This window comes from Corvus moneduloides, chromosome 3, assembly GCF_009650955.1.
Source record: "Corvus moneduloides isolate bCorMon1 chromosome 3, bCorMon1.pri, whole genome shotgun sequence".
Classification (NCBI taxonomy): Eukaryota; Metazoa; Chordata; class Aves; order Passeriformes; family Corvidae; genus Corvus; species Corvus moneduloides.
The window spans coordinates 34,404,044-34,416,116 of NC_045478.1; the positions used below are offsets into that span (position 1 = coordinate 34,404,044).

The 12,073-nt window shown below is 37.0% G+C and overlaps 1 long non-coding RNA gene across 2 annotated transcripts in view; it reads left to right on the top strand.

Annotated features, from left to right (window-relative positions):
* Positions 1-1,018: 1,018 nt before the first annotated feature.
* Positions 1,019-12,073, top strand: part of LOC116442162 — a 61,982-nt gene continuing 50,927 nt past the window's right edge. For both annotated transcript variants that reach the window (XR_004239424.1, XR_004239423.1), the window contains exon 1: positions 1,019-2,610. This is a non-coding gene — a long non-coding RNA (uncharacterized LOC116442162). The remainder of the gene's footprint in view (positions 2,611-12,073) is intronic.

Here is a 12,073-nt window from a genome sequence, read left to right on the forward strand (position 1 = left end):
AATTACCTCACGTACATGCAAATATTACTTTATATAAAACAAAGAAAGTTGTTATCTGAATAGGAATGCCGAATGAGGCTGTAATTGAAATAATCCTGACCAATGCAACATTGAAGCTAATTGAAACAACCTAAAACCAACCAGCTCCCATCCCCTGTATTTTTGCAACTGAACGGTGTGTAGTTTTAAAGTGACAGGATGTATCTATATGTAAAAAATCAGAGTACTGCTTATACAGGAAAATCATCTCAGCAATCTACTTAAGGCATAAGGATTTGTGGGAAGTGTAATTAGACTAGTATTCTGGGAATTTAGAAAGCTGGATTGAATTCTGTGTTCATCTACAGACAACTGTGTGACCTTCAGCAGAGTCCTTGGGTCAGATCGCCAAGGCTACAGTGAGGGGGAGTTAGAGGCTTAAAAGCCTTTGATGATCTGGAGCTTTGTTGATCAGTCGAACTCGTTTCCATAAAACTTTCCTCTCTCAAGGCAGTACTGAGAGGATGAATGTCTTACAACTGTGCTTTTATGGTAGTAAGAGAAAGTACCACGCTGTTCTTGATCGTAGTTGCTGACCACACCTCTATCTTCAAAAAGTGCATGCAGGTGCTGAATTGAATCATGATGGTATAGACTTTTGCTCTTGCAAGGGAGGTTTTTTTCCTAAGTATCAGACAACTTCAAGTCTGGGTTAATAATCTGAATAAAAGCACTAGCAAAGGAACTTTTAGCTGGTCGGTTCTGTTTTTATCATGACTCTACAGTTAATGTGAATTGTTATAAAAAATTTCATGGTACTCTGATGTTATTAAGACTGCTTAACTTAAATATTTTTCTAGGATTTAAAAAACTCCTACTTGCCACAAAAATAATAATAAAAAAGGAATCCATGACAGATATTTTCTGTCTTGGAAATGTCAGTGGGCTCTGGGGACATCTTCTCTTAGTGAATAGGCCTCTCTGCTTTGCTTTTTAGTCATTGATGTAATGTTTTTCCGTACAATTTCTTTTTCTCTTAACAAAATCTATTTGAAAATTTCTCTCCTGAGGAACGAAAACAAATTCTTGCCTTTCAACGGTCTCTCTGTATCTTTCTCTTATAAAGTGGATTTTCAGGAATCATCTTTATCATCTTTTCAGCAATTCCTGAAGCATAAGTGATAACTTTTTTGTAGAAGAGATAAGGACTGTTTTAAGTTTGTTTACATAAGACAGAATAAGAATCTTATGTTCAGATTCAAAGAGATTGTTTGAATTTACCTGCAGAGATGCAATTTGTGCTTTTAAAAAAAAAAATTATCCCTCTTAAATTATTAGAACCTTGTAAACACAGATCTGCAGATAGAGGCAGCAGAAACAGTATGGAAGAGTATTTATGCCTTGACTCATAACTATCAGTTTTTCTACATTGTTGATTTTTAAAAGATGAGAAAGAATTAAAAAAAAGAAAAAGGAAATTATTCAAGAACTTAATAATAATTCTTTTCTGCAATGAAAGGTTGAACTGATGGCAGCAATGCTGTGCTCCTTTCCTGATTAAAAATTTAAAATGTTTAGTTCTACACAGTTCAGTCTCTTTTGCATCAAAGGAGTCATACCATCTTAGGTTATGACAGAATTTGTCCCAAAGTATTTTTATAAAAATACATATAGGTATATTGGCCACTGTAAAGCATTTTTACTCACATCTGTTCTGTGTATGATTCTATAAATAACCTTTAGGGGAACACCTAAAGGAATTAGGTTGAGCAGTAAGACGATAAATATAATTCGTGGCTGATGTACGCAGTGTAATTGTATTAGAAAAAATAAGTGGAACTTCTCCTAACTCTCACTGGGGTCTGAATACAGAGCCACAAAGATTCAAAGATCTGCCCATCCCTGTTTGTACCTCAGTGAAAACTAAGAAACTGTTAGAGAATACCTCAAATAGAAAAGAAATTATCCTGAACTTGTGTAAATTTTTAATGTAACTTAATGGGATAGATTTCATTGGAATATTGTGTTTGATTATATCACCTTTCCTATACAACATTTCTTGTATAATTTTAGCAAGGAATTTTCCTGGTTTGGGTTTTTCCCAGCAAAATAATCTGATGTAACAATGAGTTTTTGAGGCTTAATTTATAGATGCCTGTATCTTAACACCCCTGGCTGGAGGGTGATATAATAGGTGCAGAGCATTGTTATTACAGTGGGCATTGACAATGGATCAGGCGAAATATTTTTCTTGATTTGTCTGTCATACCACTGTAGCCAGTGGCAAATGTTTAAGGGAAAAGTAGAAAACCAGAATAAGTAGTAGTAGTAGTAATAATAGTAGTAGTAGTAGCAGTAGTAGTAATTGTCCACAGAACATTCTGAACCTCCTAAATTACAGTTATGGGCTTCCACTTTTTTTTTTTTTTTTTTTTAACAAATAACCAAGGCTACTTTCACACTTCAGCCAAGGATCCTGACTGGCAGATCTTACACAGTTCCTCTGCTAGACCTGTGAGCTCCTGAATCACCAGGTGGAGGCCAGACAGATAATTCTGCATCATTTCATGCCTGAGACCTCAAACATGGTGTGGCAGAAGAATTCTGGAGACTGTGTGAAGCTTTGCTGAGGTAAAATATGTTCAGTAGATTTTGTTGATGCTGTTGGTGCTATTCTAAAACAAATCTCCTTGAGTCTGATTGCCCTGGAGATCTTCAAGGTCTTAGCCAAGGCCTGGCTTACTGCTTTTCCTCAAGAGAGCACCAACAGTGCCAGCTCCCTTCCACTAGTTATCTTGTGCGTTGGTTTGTGGGTTAATTACCTCTCTTGAAAATATCTGGGAAATAAATGCCTCAGCTCCATCTGTTTTTGTGGGGATTAGAGTTGATTTAATTAAATTTACTTGCATTTCCAGCATTTCACAGGCCACATCCTGAGAGGAATTAAGACTTTGCTGCACTCTTGCTTCACTTGAGTTTCTCACAGAGATGTAGCACTCTGGAGCTACATTTCATCTGAATCATGTCTATCCCTGTAATAAATTACTGGCTTTACAGTCCACGACAGCAGGGGAGTAACTCTAGAAATACTAAGGCTTTGAAGAAGTGCTTAGAGACTGATCCAACTGGGTTGCTTGCTTCCTGTTAAAGAAGGATTTAGTCTGAACTGTTGGAATGTTTAAGCAATAATGTGGCTTGGAAGTAATTTGTCTGAGTATGTTATGGTAAACCTCTCATCTGTTAGATCTATAAAAAGTCTGCATATTTGTCTTGCAATCAGAGATTCTCAATAACATATACACAGGTTATATAAATACATTAGCTACTACTTTCATGCCATTGAAGGAAAATTCATTTGGCAAATATTTCTATTCTAGCATGGGTAGCTGTGATTTTAATAAATTTTTGAGATTGTTTCAAGCCCTTGAAAAGTTCTTGGCTTCAGGCTGTTTATTTTCTTGCATTTTACCTTTCTAAAACATTCAAGGTAAGTGGAAATATTTGCACATTCTGGAAAAATTGGGAGTTGGGTGAAGTACTTATCCACACTTTGTGGCTTCAGAACTGCATTTTAAAAAATCTTTTTGATAATTTTACAACAAAAGTTCTATGAGTAAAGTTTCTCTATGTAGTTGTATATGGAAAGTGTAGTTTTGTTAATGTTTTAACCAAGAAAGTAAATTCTAATTCACAATGATAAGTATAAGAAACACAATTGGAAGTTCCTTTTAATTTGAAAGATAACATTATGTTGAGGGTTTCATGTGAGATCTCTATGTTTTGAAAGAAGAAATTTGTCAACTCTAGTTCATGTTTGTCTTCTGTCTTATTTTCTTTTCAGGAACAACACTTTAAAATCCTCAGATATGTAACTGAACACTGAAATAGCACTGTTCAGCATTTCTTATGTTTGGGTGTTGTGAAAGACTGAGGTGATGAGGCATTTGTCTATGTTGTAGCAAGGACTACTGCTATGAGATTCCAGACTGGTTTAGGTGATAATTTGGAAATTATTGACCTTTTTCTGAACTTAAGTTCATGAAATATATGGAAGGGACATAGAGACTGTGATGCATAAATGTGATAAGATTTTAGCAGTATGCAATTGACTCAGAAAAAGAAATAATTTAACCTCATGCCTACTTATTTTGTGCCACATTTGAAGTTGATTGCAGGTTTGCAGTTTTGGATAGCATATAAATTATTTTTAAACACACAGAGACACACCTTAGCCCTTAATAGATAAACTGGGAAAATGAATGATAGGCTGTAGAACTAAAATCTAGTGTCCAATGTTTTTTCAGACATATGAGGTGTGCTTTTGAATGCTGACTCATACCTCTTAAAATTTACTTTAAATTACTAGCTTTTGTAGGCCTGTCAGCTGGCATTTTAAAGTGGTGTCATTTGTAGTGCAAAGTCAGTTAAAGCTTTTCTTATGAAAGAAGTAAAATTTAGATATTTTATAAAAAGATTCCTTTGACTGATATTGGAAAGCCTTTATTTTGCAGGGCATAGATAGGACCAGCATTCAAAAACCTCCTCTGTGCCTTCTTTTCCTAGGCATGTACAAGTCCATTTCTCTCAGTCATTTTTCACTGCATCTTTTGCTCTGGCCCTTGACCACCCTGCTGGCTCTCACTGAACTTGCTCCAGTGTGTTAATGTTTTCCTTGTGCCCTGGGAGCCCATAACAGGGTTCTGCATGTGGTCACACAAGCACTGCACACAAACAGAAATTCCAGTGCATTCAGTGGCAGACGGAGCTCACGTTTGCCTGTACAGGGGAGTACATCAGCCTAGAGGTGAAGAGCTCCTGCACGTCACACTTCTCATCCCATGGTGCTGAAATACTTAATCAGCATCCAGCCTAGGTCAGTAATCATATCAATCCCTAGAAGTTTTGGAAAATATTCTTAACTTTAATAATTATTTTCCCCCTTTCTCTTTGCTAGCACAAAAAGAAGCCAAGTCACTGCCTAGTGAAAGGCCTTTTCTAAAGTCAGTATCACAAAGTGATAGTGGCAAAGTGCTTTGCTATGGCCTGGACTTAACCACTGCCTAAGGAAGATAAACAAATCTCTAAAAAATAATAAGAAAATTTTCTAAATTCAGAGTAGCTGTCTTGTTTAGTAGTGGTGGTTGTATTTTTAAATAAAAGGTTAACTTTTATGGTTTCCTCTTCATAGAATAAGCCTAAATCTTAATTTCATATTTGCTTAGCCCTATTTGCTTTCATCTTCCAGTTAGGACTAGGCCCCATTTTGCTCAGTAATGTCAAATTTATTATTATATGCCCTTTGATTGAGCCTTGCTGTGGCCATTTTTTCCAAGCCATCAGAGAAGCTATTTGCTGAGGAATTAGTTCTGGAATGTAACTAAAGAAAGAAAGAAAGAAATGAGATTGGCTCTGTCTCAGAAATTTTTCAGTTCTAGAACAATAACGTAGAATTCCTATTTATCATTAGGACTCATTTTATTATTCGATAATAATTAATCTGTGTTAGATGTGAAGGAATATTTGTTGAATGGTTATTTAATGACACAACTATAAAATATATTTTACTTTGCAGCAATCATGGGCATCTTGGAAGACATTCATATTGAAATTCTGTGTGTTAACATGACAGAAGCCACATTTCAGGCATTTGCATAATCATAGAAGGTCTTTGAAAAAGAGTAATAAATTTATTGATCACTTAGTTACAACTTGAAAATTGACAGAATCCCACTGTTATCCTCTCAAGATGGTAAAAGCATAGTTTTATTTCTTTCCAACAGTTATTTTTATCCATAGATATTTAAAAATGTTGAGGAGAGGAGGTTCTCAGTGGTTTCTTATGCTGGCATTATGTCATATTTTTAAGTCCTTACACTCAGAATCACTTACAAATTGTGAACTCTAGATAATAAGGATCAGCCTGGAGGATTTTCTGCCTTTCATGTGTAAACTGCTCTGTGTCAGGGTTCACAGTAGAAGCAGTGATGTTATTATCTGCTAGATACAAATGCATTCTGAACTTAAATGGACCTGCTTGCAAGTAATAGGAGTTCAACATGGTATTTAAGAGAACAATGTTTGAGAGCTTTCTATTGAATATGTTTAACTTTGTCCAGAAGACACAGAGGCACTCTCATCTCATGAAAGACCAGACATCTTCCATTTCATTTAGATCACTGGCTTGCTTTTGAAGTTTTGTTAAATTTATTCATCTGTGAAGATATTTCGTATATGTGGTAGAGACATTAACAGTTAATTTACACATTTGTATTGAAGGTCAAGTGTTAACATGCTATTGAGGATTAACTGCCTCCCTTTCTTTCTTTTGGTGAATTTACACATTAAAGTACTTTCACTGCAAGAAAAAACTGTCAGCAAAAGAAATTCATTTTTCGTTGTGTTCCACCTGGGCTTATTGAAGAAATGTGCACTTGAATGAGGAATCTTTCCTCCTAGATACAACTTAATACAACTTTTGCTGTCCTTTTGCTGTTGCTTGAAAGAAAAATTCTTATATTTATGATATTACACTCTTCTACTAGGAGAGAATGTATCTTCTCAAATAACCTTGGATTGGCTAGGGACATTGCAGGATTAGTTGGAAAAAGATGCTGACTGAAAAATAAGCAAACACAAAAGCCCTATTCTGAAACTAATAGTTAAAACAAGAACCTTGAAAATCGTAAGTATGTTTCTACAACTTGGAGGTAGGGAAAGAAGTGAATTTCAGTGTCTATTATTTAATTATGAAGGTATTTCTCTGCCTTAAAATAAGTTATTTATGCACTTTATGTTTGAAATTCATACTTAAGCCCAATTGTGGTGAAGGCTAGAATTAGGAAAATTGATGCTTAGAAAAATGACTGAGACATCAATTTTGCTGTTTAGGGCTTATTATAACAGGGTGTACTCCATCTGCAGGTGCTGAGTGAAGCTCACCCCAGATGTAAAAGAAAAGGAACAATGAGGGATAAAGAACTAGTCAGAGGTACAGGATTGTTGCTATATGAGAAAACACTAAACATGGAGATCTCATAGTCTGTAAAAATAATACTTTTGTTTCACACAAGCGGGAAGAGATATCCAGTGAAACCATTGCACACCATGCTCAAAACAAACAGTAGAGCTGCTGTTCAAACTTAATTAAACTTTGGTATCTACTGCATTGGGGTGGTGTGCAGGCCAAATACGATACAGGTTCTCATAACAAATGAATTTGTGGAGTAACTCTAAAATCTGATCATTTATTTACAACTTCTGAGTGAAGCAGTCCCTCAACATGCACTTTTCAGGAAGCTGGAGAATCCTCTAGGGAAAGGATCAACCTTTAGTCACCTTCTATTCTTTTCTTAAGCATAGTCACTGTCCCACGGGCAGATAGAGCATATTGGGATAAGGAGCCTTCCACTTAATTCTGTGTTCAAACATGGTTTTTACCCAGCCAGCAATCTGTGTGGCTTTTCTGGCTGGCAGGATTTCTCCATACAGCTGCTTCTTTCAAAGAGCTCACTGCAGTAAACACAAAGCTGAGATTAGATACTGGTATAAAGACAGAATATCTATAAATAGTTATAGTGTAGAATATTAACAGTGTTTTCTTATACTCTGCAGTGGTGTATTTACAATTGCATTTAGCTGAGAAATTTCATATGGAAAGAGAAAGTACCTGCAGAATATTTTAAAGATATTTTTGGTTTCTTCTTTTCCTAATCTGTCTACCAACAGTAGTTCAGTATTGTCCTTTAATTAGAATTTAATATAGTTTTCCTTTGCCTTGGAGGAGATGCTGAACACCTGTGATACCAAAAACAAAAAGAAGCTGGAAGAAATTATAAAACTGGATGGATATAAAAAAGGAGTTAATGAAAAATATTACAGTTAGGGTTTTTTTCCTACAGAGAGAAATACAGAAACAGCTAATTGTACAGAAAATGCAATCGCAAGAAAGTTGATTTTACTTAGCTTCCCATCTTGTTCTACCCAGCAACAGACAGACATGTAGGGAATCTTCTTTTCTGTAATGCATTCAGGTGACATGTCTGACTGCATGCCTTTTCCTTCTTAGGTCCTGTTCTCCTGTTCTGGACTAGGTTAGGAGGCCTGAAGCCATGTCAAAAGATAGTGGTTTATGTGTATTATTTGCATTTAGATAATAATGCCTGTACATCACACAGACCTGTATATCTATTATTGATATTTCTCTTTCCTTTCTTAAGCTTTGCTGTCTGCTAAGAAATCTAAGTAAAGCAACTGAGAACTTCTTGATTGAAGTGATGCTCTTTCCTGCAACATGCCATGATAAACCATCATCAGGCGTCTGCTATTAGGTTGCAAAAAGTATTCAGTAGCAATTATTAAAAAAAATTTCTGTGTTTCCCCAGGCTTCTCACTTAGATATTAAGGACATTACTTTCTTTTACCAAGATGGAAATTGAGTGAAGGAACAAATAGACATGCTTTATAATGACATAATAAGAGATGCTGTTTTGAGGGGCAACTGCTTCTTTTAAAGATGTCAGCATCTCTCTTGACAGAAAAGTAATCAGGAAAAGTATCATTACAGATATTTGCAGGGACCTGGATACTTTCATGAAATTCCATTTGAATGATGCAGTGTTATAAAATAGTGAAGATGAGGCCAAGTCAATTAAACATGTATGTACCTGTAGCTTTCATTAAAAATGTACATATTTATTTAAAGTGGTTTTTGGCCTCATTTTCCTAGTACCTGATTGTTCCTTAGCTAGTGATCACCTTTGAAATTAATACAATATTTTGTTGATAAAGTACCTAGAAAAAAAAAGAGCTATGACTAAAATTTTTTCTGCCTGCTGAAGCTACTCCTAAATATTGTAGTGCCTAAGAGCTAAGTTTTGAGCCCAGCAGCTTCCACAGTTGGCTAGGTTCCCTACTTGAGCAATTAAGAAATTATGGTTATTTAGGTCAATCTCAGAGCCACAAATTGAGCTAGATGAATGCAAATACTTCATATAAAATATGCAAAAATTGCATATAAAAATACTGGATTTGAGTTCTTTGTCTCTGAACCTAATGTTGCATTTTCTTCAAAAGCTTAGAAGTGAGTAGGAATCCTGGTTGAGAGCCAGGGCCACCATTGTGCTTCTTGAATGAATATGATAACCATACTCTATGTCAATACTCTCTAACAGCACAGATGTGGTGCCTATCCTATTATAGACGTATCTAATGGTTGGACTTTTCCAGACAGCTGGAAATGAGACTCGGTACTCTTTTTTCTTGAGGAAGGCCTAGCATTTGAATGGGGACTTCGAAACATGGATTCAATATGCAGAATTATGGCTGGTCCATCTTCAGAACTGTTCAATTTTTTAATCATTTAAAAAAATTTATTAAATGATTTGGGTTGTGCTAAGTGATATCAATATTTTCTATTTGTATTATGAATGATCATAACATGCTCAAAATATTAGACTACTCTAGTGATTAGTTACTTTATCTCCAGATTTTATGATTCAAGTCACAGGCACTCTAGAACTGGTCATGAGGCCTGTGTCCAGACTGTGCAAAATATCTAGCCCCTTGACCACTCTTGAGGATATCATGAGCTATCCTGGTTGTAACTTTAAAGTAAAACAGAAAATAAAACTATCACGACTTTTTTTTTTTTCCCCCCCACTTGAGCAAGTTCCCTTTAAACCTATTTAACATTAAACCTATTTAAACTATATTCTATGATTGAGGGCATACAGGGAATTATTTTTGTTACTGTGGAGAATGAATGAAGGTGATTTGGGAAAAGCATTTGAGAGTTTTTTCCCCCAAAATTTTACCTTATATGTGTAAAAAACCCCCATATTTTTGCATAAAGTATTCTTTTCTTTCTTTTTCTGGGAATCATTCTCTTTTCCTGCCAATGTCTGATTAAGCAGAGAGATAAAATATCCAGTGAACAAAAGAATTATGTTTTTAGTGTAGCAGTGTTTGAAGTTTAAGTATACTGTAGCTGTTTAGCTATTTTTTTCATGCCACCCTGTCAGGATCTGATTATTAAGATGCTTTAGAAATTCCTCTGCCCGAATTAAGGTGCAAACGAGACCATATGCCCATGACAATAATATGAGTTTTATTTGATAGTAAATATGAGAGAGAGAGAGAGAGAGAGAAAGAAAGAAAGAAATAGAAAATAGAGTGGGGGGGGCAGAAAGAGAGTGACTGGGACAGAATAAGGAAAATATCACCACTCTGTGGATTCCAAGGAATTGATCCTCTCCAGCTGTTCTTCTTGGTGGTGAAGGTCCCCCCCAAAAAGCATAGAATCCCATGGGTTAATGTACCCTCAAGCCAGGTGGCAATGTCCAGGCATGTCCCTCTGGGGAAGGAGGGCAGTGTCTTGCAGCAGACTCTGGATCTGTTGCATCATGTGCAGTCCTGTGGTTCAAGGCCTCATGAATGACTCTGGGGGGAACTTTAGGGAGTCTTTGATGGATTGTGACACTGCCTCAGCTGCCTCTCACGTGGAAGTCCCGTGGATGTGCCCTGTGGGGTTGGGGATTCCACAGCTGGGCCAGTTTGTGTAATGGAGGATGGGTGTTTATTGCCTCTCACCAGAGATTACACCATGCACCCAAAACCTCCTCCTCCCCCTCCTTGGCAGGGGAGAGTCTGTGTAAACCTGGCTTCTGTGAGCTGTGCTCTCCCCCCACCCCAAACTCAGCTGGGGATGACTCTCAGCACAGCTGGTGGCTTTGGCTTTTTGTGGATGCATAACTTTCCCTCAGCCTGAGGTGACTGAACAATGAGTTTCCCTTTATCTAATCAACAGTTTGACTTTCAGTTCAAAGTCCCACTCTTCAGGGAGTCTTCTTTGGTTGTAGCTTCTTTATAATGAGCAAAACTTTATATCAATGTTTGAGGCATGAACTATTTTCAGTCTCTGACACCCCCTTGGAGAATTTTAACAACTGTGACATGTATGCCTAAGGAGAAGCATCAAGGAATGACAAAGTAAAATGCAGAGATAGAGAAGGATTGAAGGATCAAAGGTCAGATATTGGGAGCTACTGTTTATCAGATTTACTTCTGGAATAATTTGAGCTGGAAAGGTGTTGCTGCCTGTTCTGAGCTTCCCCTCCCCCCTCCCAAAGACATGTGCTCATAGCTCCTTTGTTCCAAGCGGGCAAAGCCAAATGTAACTCAGACTCTTCAGCAGTGTCTGATTGGCCGGTCACCCCGGGTCCGCCCCCAGTCCTCCCCTTTCCCCTTCTCCTAATAAAAGATGGTCGAGGGGAGGCAAAGGCTCTCTCTCAGCTCAGCTACTTTCCTGTAAACATCTCTGGTCGTCTGTCTCATTTGAAGGCTTCTAACTGCAGGGAATTGAGCGAGCAGGGAGCTATATTTCTCCCTCTTTGCTTCTGCTGATGGTATTTGCTCTGCAGCTGATTCAGGTACCGATTTTAGAGCTACTGAAGTGCTAGATTGCCCGTGCTACCTCTCAAGGCTGCTCGAGGCTTTCTAAGGCATTGAAATACAAGCGCTAGCCGGTATAAAGCTGAAAAGATACCTTCCGCAGAAAGGAACAAGTAGCCAGCAGTTTTTATAATCTAGCAATCTCATTATTCAGATAGAACTTCTCTGAGGAACAAAAATTTCAACAGTGCTTCTACTCAATTTTTATATCATTCATTAATCACTTCTCAATCAGAAAGGGTAATCTCCTGCCCCTGGCCCTGGTACACTAAATCTCCTCTTTCAACAAGTTCCTGATAAGAAAATATGCCTTTAGTGAATCTCCAAGGCTAAGATTTTCTTCCTCCTTTACCAGTTAACTTCTTGAAACAACAGGGAAGAGATGCTTGTTGTTTTAAGTCAGGTACACACAGTTATGTGCGTACAATTTCTTCGCCCATGGTGTCTCTGACAATACTCAGGGCTTACTCTTTAAAGTCCAGTCTCTGCTTACACATGTCCTACAGAGAATTACTGAGTTGTAACTAAACATAGACATTGTGCCTCCAGAAAAAAATTCCTGTGATATTTTTTTCTAGACATGATGAATAAAATCAGTGTATACCTTTTTGATTTAGCAATAAGCAGTCATCTGGGATCTGATGCA